The sequence below is a fragment of the Panthera leo genome, chromosome C2, assembly GCF_018350215.1.
Source record: "Panthera leo isolate Ple1 chromosome C2, P.leo_Ple1_pat1.1, whole genome shotgun sequence".
Taxonomy (NCBI): Eukaryota; Metazoa; Chordata; class Mammalia; order Carnivora; family Felidae; genus Panthera; species Panthera leo.
This window is the reverse complement of record NC_056687.1, coordinates 112,469,640-112,486,644: the sequence shown is the minus strand read 5'-3', so window position 1 is coordinate 112,486,644 and position 17,005 is coordinate 112,469,640. Positions and strand designations below refer to the sequence as shown.

General features: G+C 37.1%; 1 protein-coding gene and 1 pseudogene across 7 annotated transcripts in view; one reads left to right on the top strand and one right to left on the bottom strand.

Moving 5' to 3' along the window:
* Positions 1-15,482: 15,482 nt before the first annotated feature.
* LOC122198520 lies at positions 15,483-16,102 on the bottom strand (annotated as a pseudogene).
* The window catches only part of LOC122198518 (arylacetamide deacetylase-like 2), a 187,979-nt gene continuing 186,912 nt past the window's right edge, over positions 15,939-17,005 (top strand). For 5 of the 7 annotated variants that reach the window (XM_042903190.1, XM_042903188.1, XM_042903186.1 and 2 more), the window contains exon 1: positions 15,939-16,008. The gene's annotated coding sequence lies outside the window, so the exon portion shown is untranslated. The remainder of the gene's footprint in view (positions 16,009-17,005) is intronic. The other 2 variants (XM_042903189.1, XM_042903191.1) reach the window with 2 other exon arrangements.

Sequence of the window (17,005 nt, the reverse complement as noted above, 5' to 3'; positions counted from 1 at the left end):
CTGAGCCACCAGGTGCTCCTGAAGGGGTTCTAATCCACAAAGGTAAATGAATTACTTAGTTTCTCTGTGTGAAAATAGTAGCACGTCCCTAGATTGAGATCTTTATTTGCTAAAAATGATCTCTTTGTTGATTACTAAGTTTAAACATTCCCCTAAATTTAATATTAATTTCTCTTCATTCTATTGCCTGGATTTTAGAAAACTTTTTTTTTTTTTTTTTTTTTTTTACCAGTCGGAGGTAGCTTTTCTTTCTTTTTCTATTTTTTCTTTCTGTCTTCATGTTTAAAAAAAAATTTTAATGTTTATTTATTTTTGAAAGACAGAGAGAAAGAGTGTGAGTGGGGGAGGGGCAGAGAGAGAGGGAGACACAGAATCTGAAGCAGGCTCCAGGCTCTGAGCTGTCAGCACAGAGCCCGATGTGGGGCTTGAACTCACGAACTGTGAGATCATGACCTGAGCCGAAGTCGAATGCTTAAGCAACTGAGCCATCCAGGAGCCCCTCTTCCTTCATTTTTAAAATATTTATTTCCAGAGGCACCTGGGTGGTTCAGTTGGTTAAGTGTCCAACTTTGGCTCAGGTGATGATCTCACCACTTGTGGGTTTGGGACCCACGTTGGGATCTGTGCTGACAGCACAGAACTCAGAGCCTGCTTTGGATTCTGGGTCTCCCTCTCTCTCTGCCCCTCCCCCGTTCACACTGTCTTTGTCTCTCAAAAATGAATAAACATTAAAAAAATTTTTAAATAAAATATTTATTTCCCAAAACATTGATTTTACTAAATTTTTATCAATTAAAATGTACCAAAGGTGTGTGTGTGTGTGTGTGTGTGTGTGTGTGTGTGTGTGTGTGTGTGTTGGTAGTGGGGAGTTGTGCTCAGCAGTTTTATAATCTTGCTTCAGAATGCTTTACTGGGAATTACCCAGGTTTGATATGAATAAATAGAATGAAAGGCCATGAATGTAGACCATATCCACCCAAGAACCTGCCAACCACATACTCTTTCTATACCACTGGGTTTAACAATTGCTGTTAGATGATTTTGGAAATATGTCACACAAATAAATATTTTTCCTACTACTTGATGCAAAAGTTGGCCTAGGCAGGTCGTGCAATACTAGAGCTTGCCAGTGAAAATGTTTGTCATACTATGGCAGAACCCAGCTGACTTGTCATCTCTAGTGGAGTGCTCTTCCGACCCATGGCACATACAGTGTCATTCTTGAGACAAAATGAGTCTGTTAGGAAGAGGTTTGGAGTATTCCAGTAGACAGAGTCTATTTTTCATGTACAGCTTTTATATACAGTCACATGTTTCCCAGTTCCTGAATTTTAGGAATGTAATGCTGAAGTCAATGTTGGCTGAACTTCATTTAAAAGACATAATGCATGAGAAAGGCCTTAAGACTTCAGTTACAGTAAATCCAACAACAAAAAATAATTTCCATATCACGAAGGAGAATAAACGAAGTAATTTAAACAATTTAGCTTCTAGGTTCTTCAGGCTAATTGCAGTCACAACACAGAAGGAGCCTTTTAATCAGGTTCAAAGAATGATTCCAAAAAGGAAAAACAAAGTAAAACTACTAGTCAAAGTATTTTGCCAACATATGTGAGAGCATAGGTACGTATCTGAAAGTAGCAGGCTTTTTAGTAAAGGTTACTGAAAATTTACTCCATAATGTGGCATCACATGCACAGTGAAAATTCACCACATGAAAGATTTGGTCACTGGGAAAATTTAGAATAGAAATGCTATAAGAATGTGGAGTACATGCTGTTGTAAAATCATGAATGAACACTAAAGAAATTAGTGTGCTAGGAAACAACTATTGAGAGAATAACTGATCTGTGAATGTTTTAAAAACATGAAAATTCTAGAAGGTAATTATTTTGGTTGCATAGACAACTTTGTAAATTTAGAGAAATTTCTTAATTTATTGCATAAATGTGTTTAAAATGCTTTATAGGGTCAAGGCAATTGTTAGAGTGTATTACAGGCATATTCTAACATATAATGTGTGGTTGAGAAAATTTGAAGGAGAGGGTTGCAGAAATGTGTGTGTGGTGGGGGTGGGGGAGCAGTCTCAGTCCATCTGAGCTAGGATTCAGACTACTTCAGACAGGTTTGATGAGCTGCTGTCAGCAAGAGAGCATCTGGCTGGAGGAAGGGACTTCCCACGTGTACTGTCTGAAATATTAGATGCTCCAGTTGGTCCTTAAGTCATCTGAACTGTGGAAAAGACAACTTCAAGGCATGGCTGCTCTAGCCTATCCAATTCTTCCCAGATAGTATAAGTGATGAGAATAGGCTAGAGAAGGAAAAATATGAATATATGGTATGCATTCCCTGGGAACTCAAGGAAATCTTCCTGAGTTGGGGCAGGTATCCAACTGGGGGTGATCATGTTACATGAAATACTCATCTCACATAAGATGGGCTAGAGCAAATGAAATCAAGTCATTATGTAAATTTGATCCCATTTATAAACACAAGCTGGTAAGCTCTGGAGCTGTTCAAGTTATAGACTTACAAAGAATTATACATTGCCATGCCCTCTGCTCCCCTCCCACAGTCTCTTAAGCAAAGGGAATATGCTATCCTATGTATTTTTCCATATTGACACCATCTCTTGGAATTTTAGCCTCTGTAGTATGCTGCAAGATGTGTGAACAAATTAATCAAAAAAACAAAAACGGAAACAAAAAAAAAAACCCAAAACCAAAACCAAAAAACCAAAACAAAACAAAAAAACCTCTGCTCACATGGGGTATTTTCCTTAACCATGTTAGCTTCTTGGCCCAACACAGTTTAAAATTAGATAGCCTCTGAATCTTAGTTTATTTGTTGGAAAGTGTTGAAGATTAACAAAACTATTTGTTGTTTTTGTTCCAAGGAAGAAAATGATGAAATCTTTGTTTTCTTTATAAGTTGAGCCAATATATTTCAGACTGAGATGCTCTGAGAATATACATTCTTTTATAAAGTGTAAGCATTTTGGGGAGAATCTGGTTTGTTTTCTGTCAAATACGTTAGCGCAACTTTTCTGAAAACAGCTCACCAAATGACAGACTGGAATCAGAACAATAAGCAGCATCTCAAGGAGAATCCTGGAACCATTTTATGACTTAAAGATTTGTGATAAATTTTTTCTCTTAAAAAAAAGATTGTTTTTGCTAAAGTAAATCAAGAAAAATCTAATTTACTGAGGCACATAGAGAAAATAGTTCTCTAAATGACAATTCAGTCTATTTTCTTAGGTAAAATCATGCTGTTTCTTCTATTTCTTTAAACAGATAACCTGTTTAAACAAGGGACAAAATAATGTCGTATCTTGCTACCATTTGCAGTTGAAAAGGGTGGAGGTATGATACTGTGTATATAACTCTGGTGGCCTCTGGGAAAGAATCCAGGATATGGGGAAGCCAGAGGATAAGGAATAATTTTTTTTTTTAGTATTATACAATCTTTTGTTCTGTTTAGTTGTTTAAGCATGTGATATTTCTTATTTAAATTAAACAAATAAATCATTGAAAATGTAACCCATATGTGCAGCTTAGACCTTCCTCTGCTCCAGACACATGCCTTTACTCCCTGTCATGTCTTCATCTCTAGTACAAAGGGGACATAGACTATTCATTCTATTCTTCCCCATTCCATGGTTGAGGTGAAGAACCCAGAGTGGGAGATAATTGTCCAAGGATATACAACTGGTTAGTGCCAATGTCTAGACTAGAGCTCCAGGTATCTTAATTCTAGGGAGGTGCTTTTCTCACCGCATGGCCCTATAGGGAGAGAACAAACCGTGTTGGCTTTAAGAATGATCTGTTCCATTCTTTCTTCCTGGTGCTGCTCGCTAAGGCTGATAACCTCTGTATCTCATGTCCGAGGGCCTCCTGCCTAGCCTTTCGGCACCAACTAAGTAGAATAATAAAACCATAAAGTGTCCTAACTTAGGCCTTTTTAATTTGAGGTCTAGAGATAGGTCTCAGGAAATCTTGCATATAATTAAGAGCTAAGAACTCTGGGGAGAGAGCTGTTCCTGTGAGCTTCATTGCCAAGTAAGACGAAGAAAACTTTTATACCCAGAAGAGAAAGATATAAAAGCAGTCAGATACCCAAATGTCTTCATAACAACCTGCTTACCTGCTAGAACACATCCAAGTGTTGGAAAGCCATCACCAACAACAATAAAATTCACTTGGACATTTAGCTCTATTTTAAAGTACTGGAGTGAATCTTGTTCTTGCCCTTGCTACAGCCTATGTCCATTATGTGTGGTCCTTACTTTGAAGAGCCCAGGCTGATAGAATAGCCACTATCAGAAACATGCTGCCATGGCAGGAACGAAAGAGAGCTTAGAGCATATCACACCAAGAAATAAATGTTCAGCCAGGAAGTGGCATACATTATTTGTGCTTTCAGCTCATTGGCCAGAATGGTTACATGGGCTCAACCAACCACTGGGATCCAGAAAGTGCTATCATGCCATGTGCCTGGAAGGCAAAGAGCCGGAAATATTCAGTGAGCAGAATTCATTACTACCATTTTTCTAAGTGGCTAGCAGTCCTGTCCTAGTTCTAGCAATTTCTTAAATGCCAAGAAAACTTAAGCCACATAGACAACAAAGGTGATTGAAAACTCTCACAGCAGTAGGATATGCTACTGTAGTTGTTCATTTCAGAGTGCCTGTCTGTCCCTCTCCACTTCCATGGTGAAGAGACAGGTCTCTGGGGTCATGCTTGTAACATATTATTGCCTTTCTCCACAACAGAGTGGACCAGGGATTCACACTCATCCTGGTGGGGGTCAATCTGTTGGTTAGCCTATAAACAAATGTATTTTTGTGACACAGAGTTTATGGTCAAACAGATGTGGGGCCTATGAATCAAATGATTTTATAGAGTTGGGCCTAGGGCAGGGAATTTCAGCCATATTCATACTCTTTAATTAATCAATCAATCAGAAATTGCCTGGGGAGAGTAGCCAATGATCAGAGAGGATGAGAATAAATGAGATAAAGTTTTATATGCAGTCCTGGAGAAGGAGAGGGTGAGAGAATGAGAGAGAAAGAGAGAAAGAGAGAGAGAGAGAGAGAGAGAGAGGAAGAGAAAGAGAGAAACATAACTTTAGTGGTTTCTAAATCCCAGTTGTACTCCCAAGAGGCCAACTGTGCTTCATTTCTGTGAGACAGCTTTATAGCTTCTCAGTAGTCTTCTCATTTGATTTGAGCTGCTTTCTTATCCATATTAAATGAATTGAGAATCCTAGTCACTCTGCCTCGGCCTGGATTGTCATACCTAGTCTATGCCGAGTCTATGTAGAAATTTTAAAACTCATACTGAGGTAGGGTGTATGGTTGGGCGCTAAGAGAGAAGAACCTCATTGTAAACTTGTATTAACTTCATTTCATTACGTATCAGTATTCTCAATGATCTGGCATCTGGGGACTCGCTGACCTGGAAGAGGCTGCCTCTCCCAGGGTTCATTTATTCCTAGAGATAGCAAACATCTTGCCTGGGAATGCACTTTGCATATGCAAATGAACTAATCCAGAGGACACCCAACCCTCACTTCCTCACAGGCTCACTCCAGGCCATATTCTCCTGCCCTAACCACTCCAAGGGCCAGGTACCAAACAACTCAAGACAGCCGCTAAGTCCAGAGCCTGCTGAAATTATTCAAACTAGAAATCTTAAACCTGCTTGTCCTGCCATGCCCTTTTCTTTCCATAAAAAAACACAACAGAGGCTCTTGCCCCTGCTTTTTCTTCTCCCCCTCCGCCTCCTGATCCTCCCTGGTCAGGTGGGCCCTGCATGGTGTGTCAGGCCTCCTGTTTCTAAGGATCTTTAAATCTAAAACTTCTTCCTTCATGACAATCATGTCCGTGTCTGCCTGTCTTATCATATCTGATTAAAACGAATCCAAGGTACATTTTAAAACAAAACCTCTGTTTTCTTCTGGGCCTCATTCTTAGATCACCTATTGATTAGCTTGTCTAAAGAGTAAGGACCCGCTGTTCTGAAAGGTGGTCCTCTCAGATATCCAAATTATAAGCTGTCTGATGACATAGAAAAGAAAAAGTAATTACTTTTCCCTCTTATTTTTATGTATATGAAATGAATCACTCTTCTATTTTTATGTAAAAGTCAGTACTAAATGTCATTAACATGCTCTCTCTTGGGCAGAACTTGAAAACACACATATGTCCTTCCCCTTTTTTTTTCCAGACTCTGCAAACCACCATCCTTTTATTATGACAACAAAACAATGACCTCAGTTCTGTCAGAATTAAATTACTGATATTAAAATCCTCTTGTTTGGACTTTATGTGGGGTCTGGGACAGTCCTAGATGGTATTTGGCTAGAGAATGCGGAAATGCCTGCGTCGTGATACTGATATATCTCTCTAGGGAAGGCTCATGGCACAATTCTCTCTCTCTAAACCCCTGGCTTTACTCCTGTGTATAGTAAGCTGGCATTCAGGCACATACAGCGTTTGTTAAAAATATCCACCTCCCTTTAGCTCCAGAACCTCGAGACACGCTGATTTAGTATAACAATACTTCCTTTAGTTCTCCTCTCAGTGTTGGTGTAAAAATTTTAAAATTGTATCCCAGCTGTCTTGGGTTCTCAGACATTGGATTTTTTTTTTTTTTTTTTCTGGTTCCGGAAGAATGGACTATACAAGCCCAATATGCTGAGTAAGCAGCCCCCATGACTGTTCCTTCCCAAGTGTGTTAGTCAAGGTCTAGTCGTGAAGACAAAACTACATACTTCAAATGTTTCAAGCGGACAGGAATTAAATATAGGGATGCAGGAGACTCCAGGGAAGTGCCGGAAGCTACTGCTGAGGCCACAGCCACCTCACAGCCCCCAGGCTGAAGAATGAGAGGACACGCACTGCTAATCAGTCTCCACATCTCTGTAGCAAGAATACATTCTGTCTCTTTTCCCCTCCCTTTCCCCCTTAATACCATTTTAATATATTTTCACTCAAACCAGTGCAGTTCAGTGTCCCACATTCGGTCAATGGAAGCCTCATCTCCTTGGCCCCTGAGTCCTTTTCACATGTCACAGCAGTCCTTGTAGCTTCCTCTTTTCTAATCACTCATGTGCCTCTCATTTGTTACCTGTTCTAGAACTCTGATTGGGAGGTGCTACAGGGATGTGGTTCCCAGGCTTTCAGCCCTGTGACACCAGAGAAGAGCAAGAAAGGGTGCAGAAGCGATGTTGAGTGCTGAAAGACAATTTGTGACACCATTTTTATCAGGATGTTACAATGCCTTATCTATCACTCAGAGACAAATGCTCTGTCTAAAGGGCTAATGACTTAAGATACACTACAAAGCCTGCCCTGGTTCAAGGGTAGGGGATATAGATTTCATTTCTGGATGTTAGGAAATGAAAGAATTTATGACTATGTTTCCAAATGATCACAGTATTCTGTCTACCTTTTAAAATCTATTGAAGCTTTTGTTGTGAATATATATTATTTATTATTTATTTATTATTATTTATATTTTATCATTATAAAATTTCATTTAATAAAATATTTAATATTTAATAAAATATTAAATTTTATTTATTTATGTATTTATTATTAAATAAATATTTACAGGAAGTTTTCACAAATGTCTTATGTTTATTTGAAAATAACGCATGTTCTCTTTTATTATGGTATAGAGTTTAATATGGATCTATATAGTCTACCTTATTCATTTTGCTATTTAGAACTTTGCTATCTTTGCTAAATATTTTCCATTTTATTTCACTAGATTTGAGAGGAGTATGTTAATTTATTAGTTGTGTCTGTCTTTTTCCTTATTCATCTCCTCTGGTTTCTGCTTTATAAAGTAGCTACCATGTTCTTTTAGTGTAGATTTTAAATAAAAATTTTAATTTGATTATAGTTGACAATCAATGTCAAATTAGTTTCAGGTACAAAACACAGTGATTTGATAAGTTTATACATTATACTATGCTCATCACAAGTACAGCTACCATCTGTTACCAGACAATGCTATTATAATATCATTGACTATATTCCTTATGCTATGCTTTTTATTTCCATGACTCATTCACTCCATAACTGGAAGTCTGTATCTCCCACTCCCCTTCACCCATTTTGCCCATCCTTTTACCACCTTCCCCTCTGGGAATCATCAGTTTGTTCTTTCTGCTTATAGGTCTGATTCTGCTTTTTGTTTCTTGTTTTTTTTTTTTTTTTTCATTTGTTTTGTTTTTAGATTCCATGTATGAGTGAAATCATATGGTATTTGTCTTTCTCAGTCACACTTATTTCTTTAGCATAATACCCTCCAGATCTACCCATGTTGTGATAAAAGGCATGACACAGTCTTATGACTGTGTAATGAAAGGCATGACACAGTCTTATGACTGTGTAATATTCCATTGTATATACATACTACATCTTCCTTATCCATTCATCTAGCAATGGACACTTAGATTGCTTTCATAATTTGACTTTGTAAATAATGCTGCCATAAACACAGGGTTGCATATATCCTTTTGAATTGCTTTCTCATTTTCTTTGGGTTAATACCTAGTAGTGGAATTATTCAATCATATGGTATTCCCATTTTTAATTTTTTGAGAAACCTCTATACTGGCTTCCACAGTGGCTGCACCAATTTACATTTGCACCAACAGCGTACAAGAATTCCTTCATTTTCACAACCTTTACAAAACTTTTTATCTTTCTGCCTTTTTGATTTTAGCCATTCTGCCAGGTATAAGGTGATATCTCATTGTGGTTTTGATTTGCATTTCCCTGAAGATTAGTGATGTTGAGCGTCTTTCAAGAGTCTGCTGGTTATCTCTATATAGTCTTTGGAAAATGCCTATTTGGGTCTTCTGCCCATTTTTAAATCAGATTCTTGGTGTGTTTGCTTTTGTCGTTGAGTTCTATAAATTCTTTATATATTTTGGATATTAGTCCCTTATAAGATATATCATTTGCAAATATCTTCTCCCACTACATAGGTTGCCTTTTTGTCTTATTAAGTAGGATTTCCTTCACTGTGGAGAGGAAAGCTTTTTATTTTGATGTAGTCCTCATAATTTATTTTTTATTTTGTTTCCTTTGCCTTAGGAGACATATGTACAAAAATGCTGCCATACCCAGCTGATGTCAGAGAAATTACTGCCTGTGTTCTCTTCTAGGATTTTTATAGTTCCAGGTCTCACATTTAAGTATTTAATTCATTTTGAGTTTATTCTTGTGTATGATGTTTGAAAGTAATAGTTTCATTTTTTTTTACATGTAGCTGTACCAGCACCATTTATTGAAGAGATGTCTTTTACCCATTGTATATTTTTGCCTCCTTTGTTATAAGATTAATCAACCATATAAATGTGAATTTATTTCTGGGCTCTCTATTCTGTTCTATTGATCTCTGTGTCTATTTTTGTGCCCATACCTTATTGCTTTGATTACTATAGCTTTGTAGTATATCTTGAAATCTGGGATTGTGATTCCTTCAGCTTTGTTCTTTTCCTCAGATTGCTTTAGCTAGTCAGGGTCCATACAATTTTGTGGTTCCCTACAAATTATTTATTCTATTTCTGTGAAAAATGCTGTTGGTATTTTGACAGGGATTGTATTGACTCTACAGATTGCTTTGGGTAATATGGACACTGTAACAATATTAATTCTTCTAATGTATGAGCATGGAATATCTTTACGTTTGTGTCATCTTCAATTTCTTTCATTAAAGTTTTACAGTATTCAGAGTATATAAGTTTTTCACCTCCTTGGTTAAGTTCATTCCTAGGTATTTTATTCTTTTTGGTGTAGTTGTAAATAAAATTATTTTCTTAATTTCTCTTTCTGCTATTTTATTATTGGTGTATAGAAATGCTCTTGATTTCTGTGGATTAAGTTTTTTATCCTGCAGCTTTACTGAATTCATTTATTACTTCTAGTATTGTTGTTGTTGTTCTTGGAGTCTTTAGGATTTTCTATGTGTTCTATCACATCATCTGCAAATAGTGACAGTTAAACTTCTTCTGTACCAATATGAATACTTCTTATTTCTTTTTCTTCTCTGATTGCTGTGGCTAGAACTTCCAGTATTTTATGTGTAGATATTAATAACTTTTTATTATGCATTTTAGTAGTTAGCATCATGAAGTGTACTTTTCTTGGTCTCATTTCATATTTGGGGGCTAAATTATGCCTTGATTGAAAAGAGTATTGTGATTCCTACTATTTGTTCATTTACATTTTTGTTTGCCATCATCTTATCTGCGTTATAATCCTTCAGAGTCTCCTTGTTTTGAATGTTTCTACAAACAGAGGTTAGAGTTATGTTTTGCTTTGGTTGCCAACCTGAATTTTGTAATAGATACGATACTCTATTTACATTTAACTAAACAACCTATTCCTTTGGTCCAGTTCAGTCATGGTTTATGTTATATTTATTCTGTGCCTATGTTTCTATATATAGAAGTATACGTGTATACAAACATACATTTTCACTATGTAGAATTCTTCTATTTTGACATTTGTTTTGGCATTTAGAATTTTTTTTACACCAGTTTTAGATTCACAGCAACATTAAGAGGGAGGTAAAGAGATTTTCCATACACTCTCTTCCGCCACACATGCATAGCACACCTCCCTCTATCAATAATCCACCAGAGTGGTACATTTGTTACAACTGATGGACCTACACTGACACATCATAATCACCCAAAGACTATAGTTTACATTAGCTGTATGTATAACTCTTGGTGTTATACATTCTATGGGTTTGGACAAATATATAGTGACATGTATCTGCCATATGGTATCCTTATTTTCACTTCTCTAAATATCCTCTGTGCTCTGCTTATTCATCCCCCTCTCACAACCACTGATCCTTTTACTGTCTTCATAGTTCTGGATTTTCCAGAATGTCACATAGTTGAAATCATATGCTTTGTGGCCTTTTCAGGTTGGCCTCTTTCACTTAGCAATATGTATTCAATTTTCCTTCATGTCTTTTTATGGCTTGATAGCCCATTTCTTTTTAGAACTAAATAATATCTCATTGTCTGGAGTTATCACAGTTTATTTACTTATTCATCTACAAATGGACATCTTGGTTTCTTCCAAGTTCTACCAATTATGAATAAAGCTGCTATAAACATCTGTGTGCAGATTTTTACATGAACATAAGTTTTCAACTCCTTTAGGTAAATATTAAGGAGACTATTTGCTAGATTATGTGGCAAGAATATATTTAATTTTTTAGAAACAGCCAAACAGTCTTCCAAAGTGGTTGTAGCAGTATGCATTCCCACCACAGTAAGTGAGAGTTCTTGTCACTCTAAATTCTGGCCAACATTTGTTGTTGTCTGTTCTAGATTTGGGTCATTCTTATAAGATGTGTAATTAATATCATCATTGTTTTAATTTGTATTTCCCTGATTACACATTATGTGGAGCATCTTTTCAGGTGCTTATTTGCCATCTGTGTATCTTCTTTGGTAATATGTCTCTTAAAGTCTTTGGGCCATTATTTAATCACATCATTTGTTTCTTTATTTTTAAGAATTCTTTTTATAGTTTGGATAACAGTACTTTATCAGCTATATCTTTTGCAAATATTTTCTTCTAATCTGTCCCTTATTCTCTCATTCTCTTGATATTGTCTTTCAAGAGTAGGAGCTTTTAGGGGCGCCTGGGTGGCTCAGTCAACCTTTGGCTCAGGTCATGATCTCGCGGTCCGTGGGTTCGAGCCCCGTGTTGGGCTCTGTGCTGACAGCTCAGAGCCTGGAGCCTGTTTCAGATTCTGTGTCTCCCTCTCTCTGACCCTCCCAAGTTCATGCTCTGTCTCTCTCTGTCTCAAAAATAAATAAACATTAAAAAAATTAAAAAAAAAGAGTAGGAGCTTTTAATTTTAATAAGTTCAGTGTATCCATTCTTTCTTTCATGGATCATGCTCCTTGTTATATTTCAAAGTCATAGGCATACCCAAGGTCATCTAAGTTTTCTTCTATATTATCTTCCAGAAGTTTTATAAGTAAGCATATTACATTTCAGTCTGTGATCAATTTGGGGTTAATTTTTGTGGGAGGGGTGTCATGTCTGTGTCTAGATTTTTTTTCTTTTTTGCATATAGATACCCAGTTATTCTAGCATCATTTATTGAAAAGGCCGTATTTGCTCCATTGAATTGCCTTGACTCCAAAGGAATCAATGATCAGTTGACAATATTTATGTGGGTTTATTTCTTGGCTTATAATTTTGTGCCATTGATTGATCTGTCTATTCTTTCCCCAATACCACACTGACTTGATTACTGTAACTTTATAGGAAGTCTTAAAGTTGGGCAGTATCAGTCCTTCAACTTTCTTCCCCATCAATATTGTGCTGACTACTCTGGGTATTTTGCCTCTCCATATAAACGTTAGAATCTGTTTATCAACATCCATGAACTTGCTGGGATTTTGATTGGGATTGCATTGAATCTATAGATCATGCTGGAAAGAACTGACATCTTGACAATATTGTCATTCCATACATAAACATGGAAAATCTCTCCATTTATTAGGTCTTTGATTTCATTCATTGGGGTTTTATAGTTTTATCCATAGAGATCTTGACGTATTTTGTTAGACTTATACATAGATATTTCATTACTTTTGGGTGCTAGTATAAATAATACTGTGGTGTTAATTTTAAACTCAACTTGTTTATTACTAATGTATAGGGAAGCAATTGACTTTTGTATATTAAGCTTTTATCCTGCCAGCTTTTTTAATGCTTATTAGTTTCAGGAGGGTGGTGTTTTTTTGCTTTTTGTTTGTTTGTTTTTGAGTCAAATTTTTGGGATTCTCTTTGGGATGAGATTAGCATGTTCCCTAGTTTCAGTTACATACAGTCAATGAATGTTTGGAAGGAGATGATCTTTCTGACAGATTATCAGAAAGTCAATGTAGGAGAATAGTAGTGAGAGATATAGAAACCCTGTTTGGATCATTTTTCCTGTCTCTTATTTGGAACAAAAACTTTAAACCTCTGGTGGAAGGGCAGCACATATTATCTCTTTCGTTGAAGGCCCCCTGAAGCTAGTGGAGGAAACAGGAAATTAAAAAAATAATGATAATAATAAAAGAAAAAAGAAAAACCTTCTATTCTGGAAGGAAGAATAAGAAATTGCCCTTGACCTAGACCACTAGAGATTTACTTCTGCTGGTTGAGAGGCAGAATTACCAAGAAAGCTCTTTTTTTTTTTTTTTTTTTTTTTTTTTTTTTTTTGTGAGGCACAAAGGGACAGATCTTGCCTAAGACTGAGGATAAAGAAATAAGTAAAGATAATATTCCCACCTTCTATCACAGGGTAGCTAACAATGAATGACAAGTAACACTAGTCTATCATTGGGAGAAGGGCAAGAAGATAGAATGACATTCTTTGAAGCTTAGGTTCACAGAAAAGACTAAACTCAAGAGTGCAAAGGAAACCCTGAAAAATGTCTTTTAGAAACTCAGCCTCAACCTCAAGTACATGGTAATGCTGGAGGAATGTGAAGCCAATAGTGTGGTTAAGGTAAACAGAACTAGAAACACGCAAACCCTAGGCAACTCCTGATTATGCTGACTCAACTTTTCACATTAAATATGTAGTGGAGGTGTGTCCAATTCCAAACATAAAATACTATATACCTCAGACTTTACTCTCCCACACATGATACTCAGCTTTCAACCAGAAATTACAAGATACAAAAAATGCAAGAGAAAACAGCCTTCTGTTGGGAGACAATGTAATCTGCAGAACCCAGATGGTGAAGCTATTAGGCAGGGTATTAAAAAGAAAAAATTATGATTTATATGTTAAAGTTCTAGTGTAAAAGTTTAAAAAGGTGGTTAATTTATAAGAACATATGGAAAATTTTAGCAGAGAAATGGAAACTGTAAGCAAGTAGCAAATAAAAATACCAGAAATAAAGCTATAGTAACAAAGAAAAAGATAAGTCAAAACAAAGTATTCAAACTAAAATAGAGAAAGAGAGAAAAGCCAGTGCATCTGAGAACCATGGGGCAATGTCAAATGGTCTCAAATATGAGCTTTTGGAATCACAGGATGAAAAAGAAAATAATGAGGAGAAGAAATATTTGATAATTGCTAGAATGTCTCCCAAATAATGAAAAACTTTAAATCATAGATCTGAAAATCTCATAGAACACTCACTAGAATAAAATACTAGAAAGGAAGAAAAGGAGGAGGGAGGAAAGGAGGGAGAGAACCCCTAGACACATCATACTTAAACTATTAAAAACCAAAGATAAAGATGAAATCTAGATGGCAGAGAGGGGAAAAGACACATTATATACAGAGGAACAAAGGCCAGAATTTAAGCAGATTTTTATCATAAACTTTCTAAGCCTGAAGATGATGGAATGTCATTTTTCAAAGTGCTGAAAGAGGGGGGGAAATGACCACCCCAGAAATCGGCACCCAGTTACTTTACCACTGGAAAACAAAAAATGTAGACTTTATGGACAGGAAAGAAACAAGAGAATTCATTATCAGTAAACTTTCACTACAAGAAGTTATAAAGGTGGTTCTTTTGGTAGAAAAAATATACCAGACAGAAACTTGGATCTATGCCCACACCTAAAAATGTTGGACATGGTACAAATAAAGGTGAAAATAAAATTTATTTTTCTTATTTTGGTTACTATAAAAGATAACTGACTAAAGAAGAATTAGTAGCAATGTATTTTGCATATACAATGTATAAATGTTTATTGAAACCATTTTAATATTTGGTTATTGAGAAAGCCCATCAAAGTTTATCGCCATAAAACCTCAAGATCATTATTTACCATATCACTTATTCAACACCCACCAGACATCCAACAAAAATCATTCAAAGGTTTTAATATTTTTAAAAATTTTTCTAAAATTATGTCTATATTTTCTCTAAAATTTTTTTGTCTAAAAGGAAACTTATTGTGTGAATACTTGTGGATGATTTTTATTGTGGTTCAACTTCTAAGAATGACTTAATTGCTTTTCCCACTCTGATATCTTTTATGCTTTATAGAAAAAATGGCTAAATTGCCCAATTTGATTCATAACAACAGTCTCCATTTGTTTATCCCAGGCATTTTTCCAATAGTGTTCTCTAAATTTATGGTATTATTTGTCTACCCTCTTCCCCTCATCTAAATTCCAGTTCTGCTTTGGGTAAAATTAGATCTTTTTTTTTTTTTTTTTTTTTTTTTTTTGAGAGAGAGAGAGAAAGAGAAGAAAAGAGGTGAGAGGGAAAGTCTTTTATTATATCAGGGGAAAATCCTTTTTATTCTATAATTTTTCTTGTTTTGGGCAGAAACAGATACGTTAAAAAACAGGGGTTTTTTTTGTTTTTTGTTTTTTGGGTTTTTTTTTTTTTTTTTTTTTTTTTTTTTTTTTGCTGCAAAAAGCTTCATTGTTTTCATTTGGTCCACGGCTTGGGAGAGGGCTACAGGTGGTTAAAAAGCTGCCTAGTGGCTGCAAGGAGAGACTCGGGCACAAGCCCTGGCACCTGGGGGATGTCAGAGGGACCCTCTCAAAAGCTGCTGGGCTCCAGAGACTTCTAGTCGTGCTCGAGGGTGAGCCTTTCAAAGAGATACTCACCCAGGCCAGCCTGGAGGCCGGAGAGCCTGCGGAGATTAGTCAGATGGTCGCCCATTTGATGAGTTTCACCTCATCTAGGAAGTGATTCTCCAGAGTCACAGAGATGGGGGTCTGCACGGGCAGAACTCAGGGCAGGAAGATCCAAAAGACCTGCTTCAGGTTCTTCTCCACCAGCCGGGCGGCTTCCACAGCGTCCAGAGTTTTACCCCACACATCTTGGGACGGCGCGTGCACGTCCCGGAAGAGGGCGCAGCTGCTGCGCTGGTTTTGCGTCCTCAAAAGACGCTCCGCGCCTTCCGGCTTCTCCTCAGCCACCCCGCGGGAGAAGCGGCCCACGCCCTCCAGAGCCACGGTGGAACTAGAAGCCCAGAGAAAGGTAGGTGTAGGAGGCTCGCAGGTGCTTGCCGACTAGGCGGTTGACGGCGGCCTCCACCTCTGTGGAACAAACTCTGACGAATCTGGGAGCTCATGGTTGGTCGGTAATGAGGAACCAAGTTCAAAATCGGGTGTTGGCTGGCCCCAGGGGCAGAGGGTGGGCAAAAAGATGGCTCCCGACGTTGTGACTGGAAAAAAGGTTGGAGGGTGGTCAGAGGCTGGTAGAAGGGCCGTCCCTGGGTCTGTTCCGTCCAAACGCTGTTGAAGCGAGAGAGGGATCCGGAGGACTGCCAGGCGCACTGCCAAAACAGTTCGTTATTTTTATATGCATGTTCGTATGTCTTTTTCTGTGCATCTAAATGGACTGTTATGCTTCTAGGTTAAGCCAAACATTTGATCAGTTTTCATATGTTTCTGTGTTAGAGTGGGCAAAAGAAGTCTGCCACAAAAATTTTGTGGTGCTTAGTAAATATAAATTCGATACTACCAGAAGTGATGTAATGTGGTAGATGAGAAACCCCATCCAACTTAGACCCCAACCGCTTCAACAGAAATCTGCACTTCTCATGCTTTCTGTTTATCTCACAACCCTTCATAGACTTCTCATAACCTACAATGATCTCCATCAAAATAGAAAAACAAAGTTTTTTTTTAACTCTGTATTTCTGTTTGTGCTCACTGTCATTACTAAACAGTGTATTGAGGATTGTTGTCCTGTTGTGTGTGCGTGTGTTTTTCCTTATACGCAAGACAAAACGAGATTAGTGAAGTGCTGGGATTCTCATTAGGGGAGTGACTTAGCTCACCTTGTCCACACTTCAAAGATTTCTGTTGCCTCCACCAGCTAGCAGATCTAAACTTTACAGTAGTCCCCCCCTTATCTGTGGGTGATATGTTCCCAAACCTCCAGCTGATGAAACCAGATAGTATACCAAACCCTATATGCACCATATTTTTCTATACATAGAAACCTATGAAAGTTTAATTTATAAATTAAG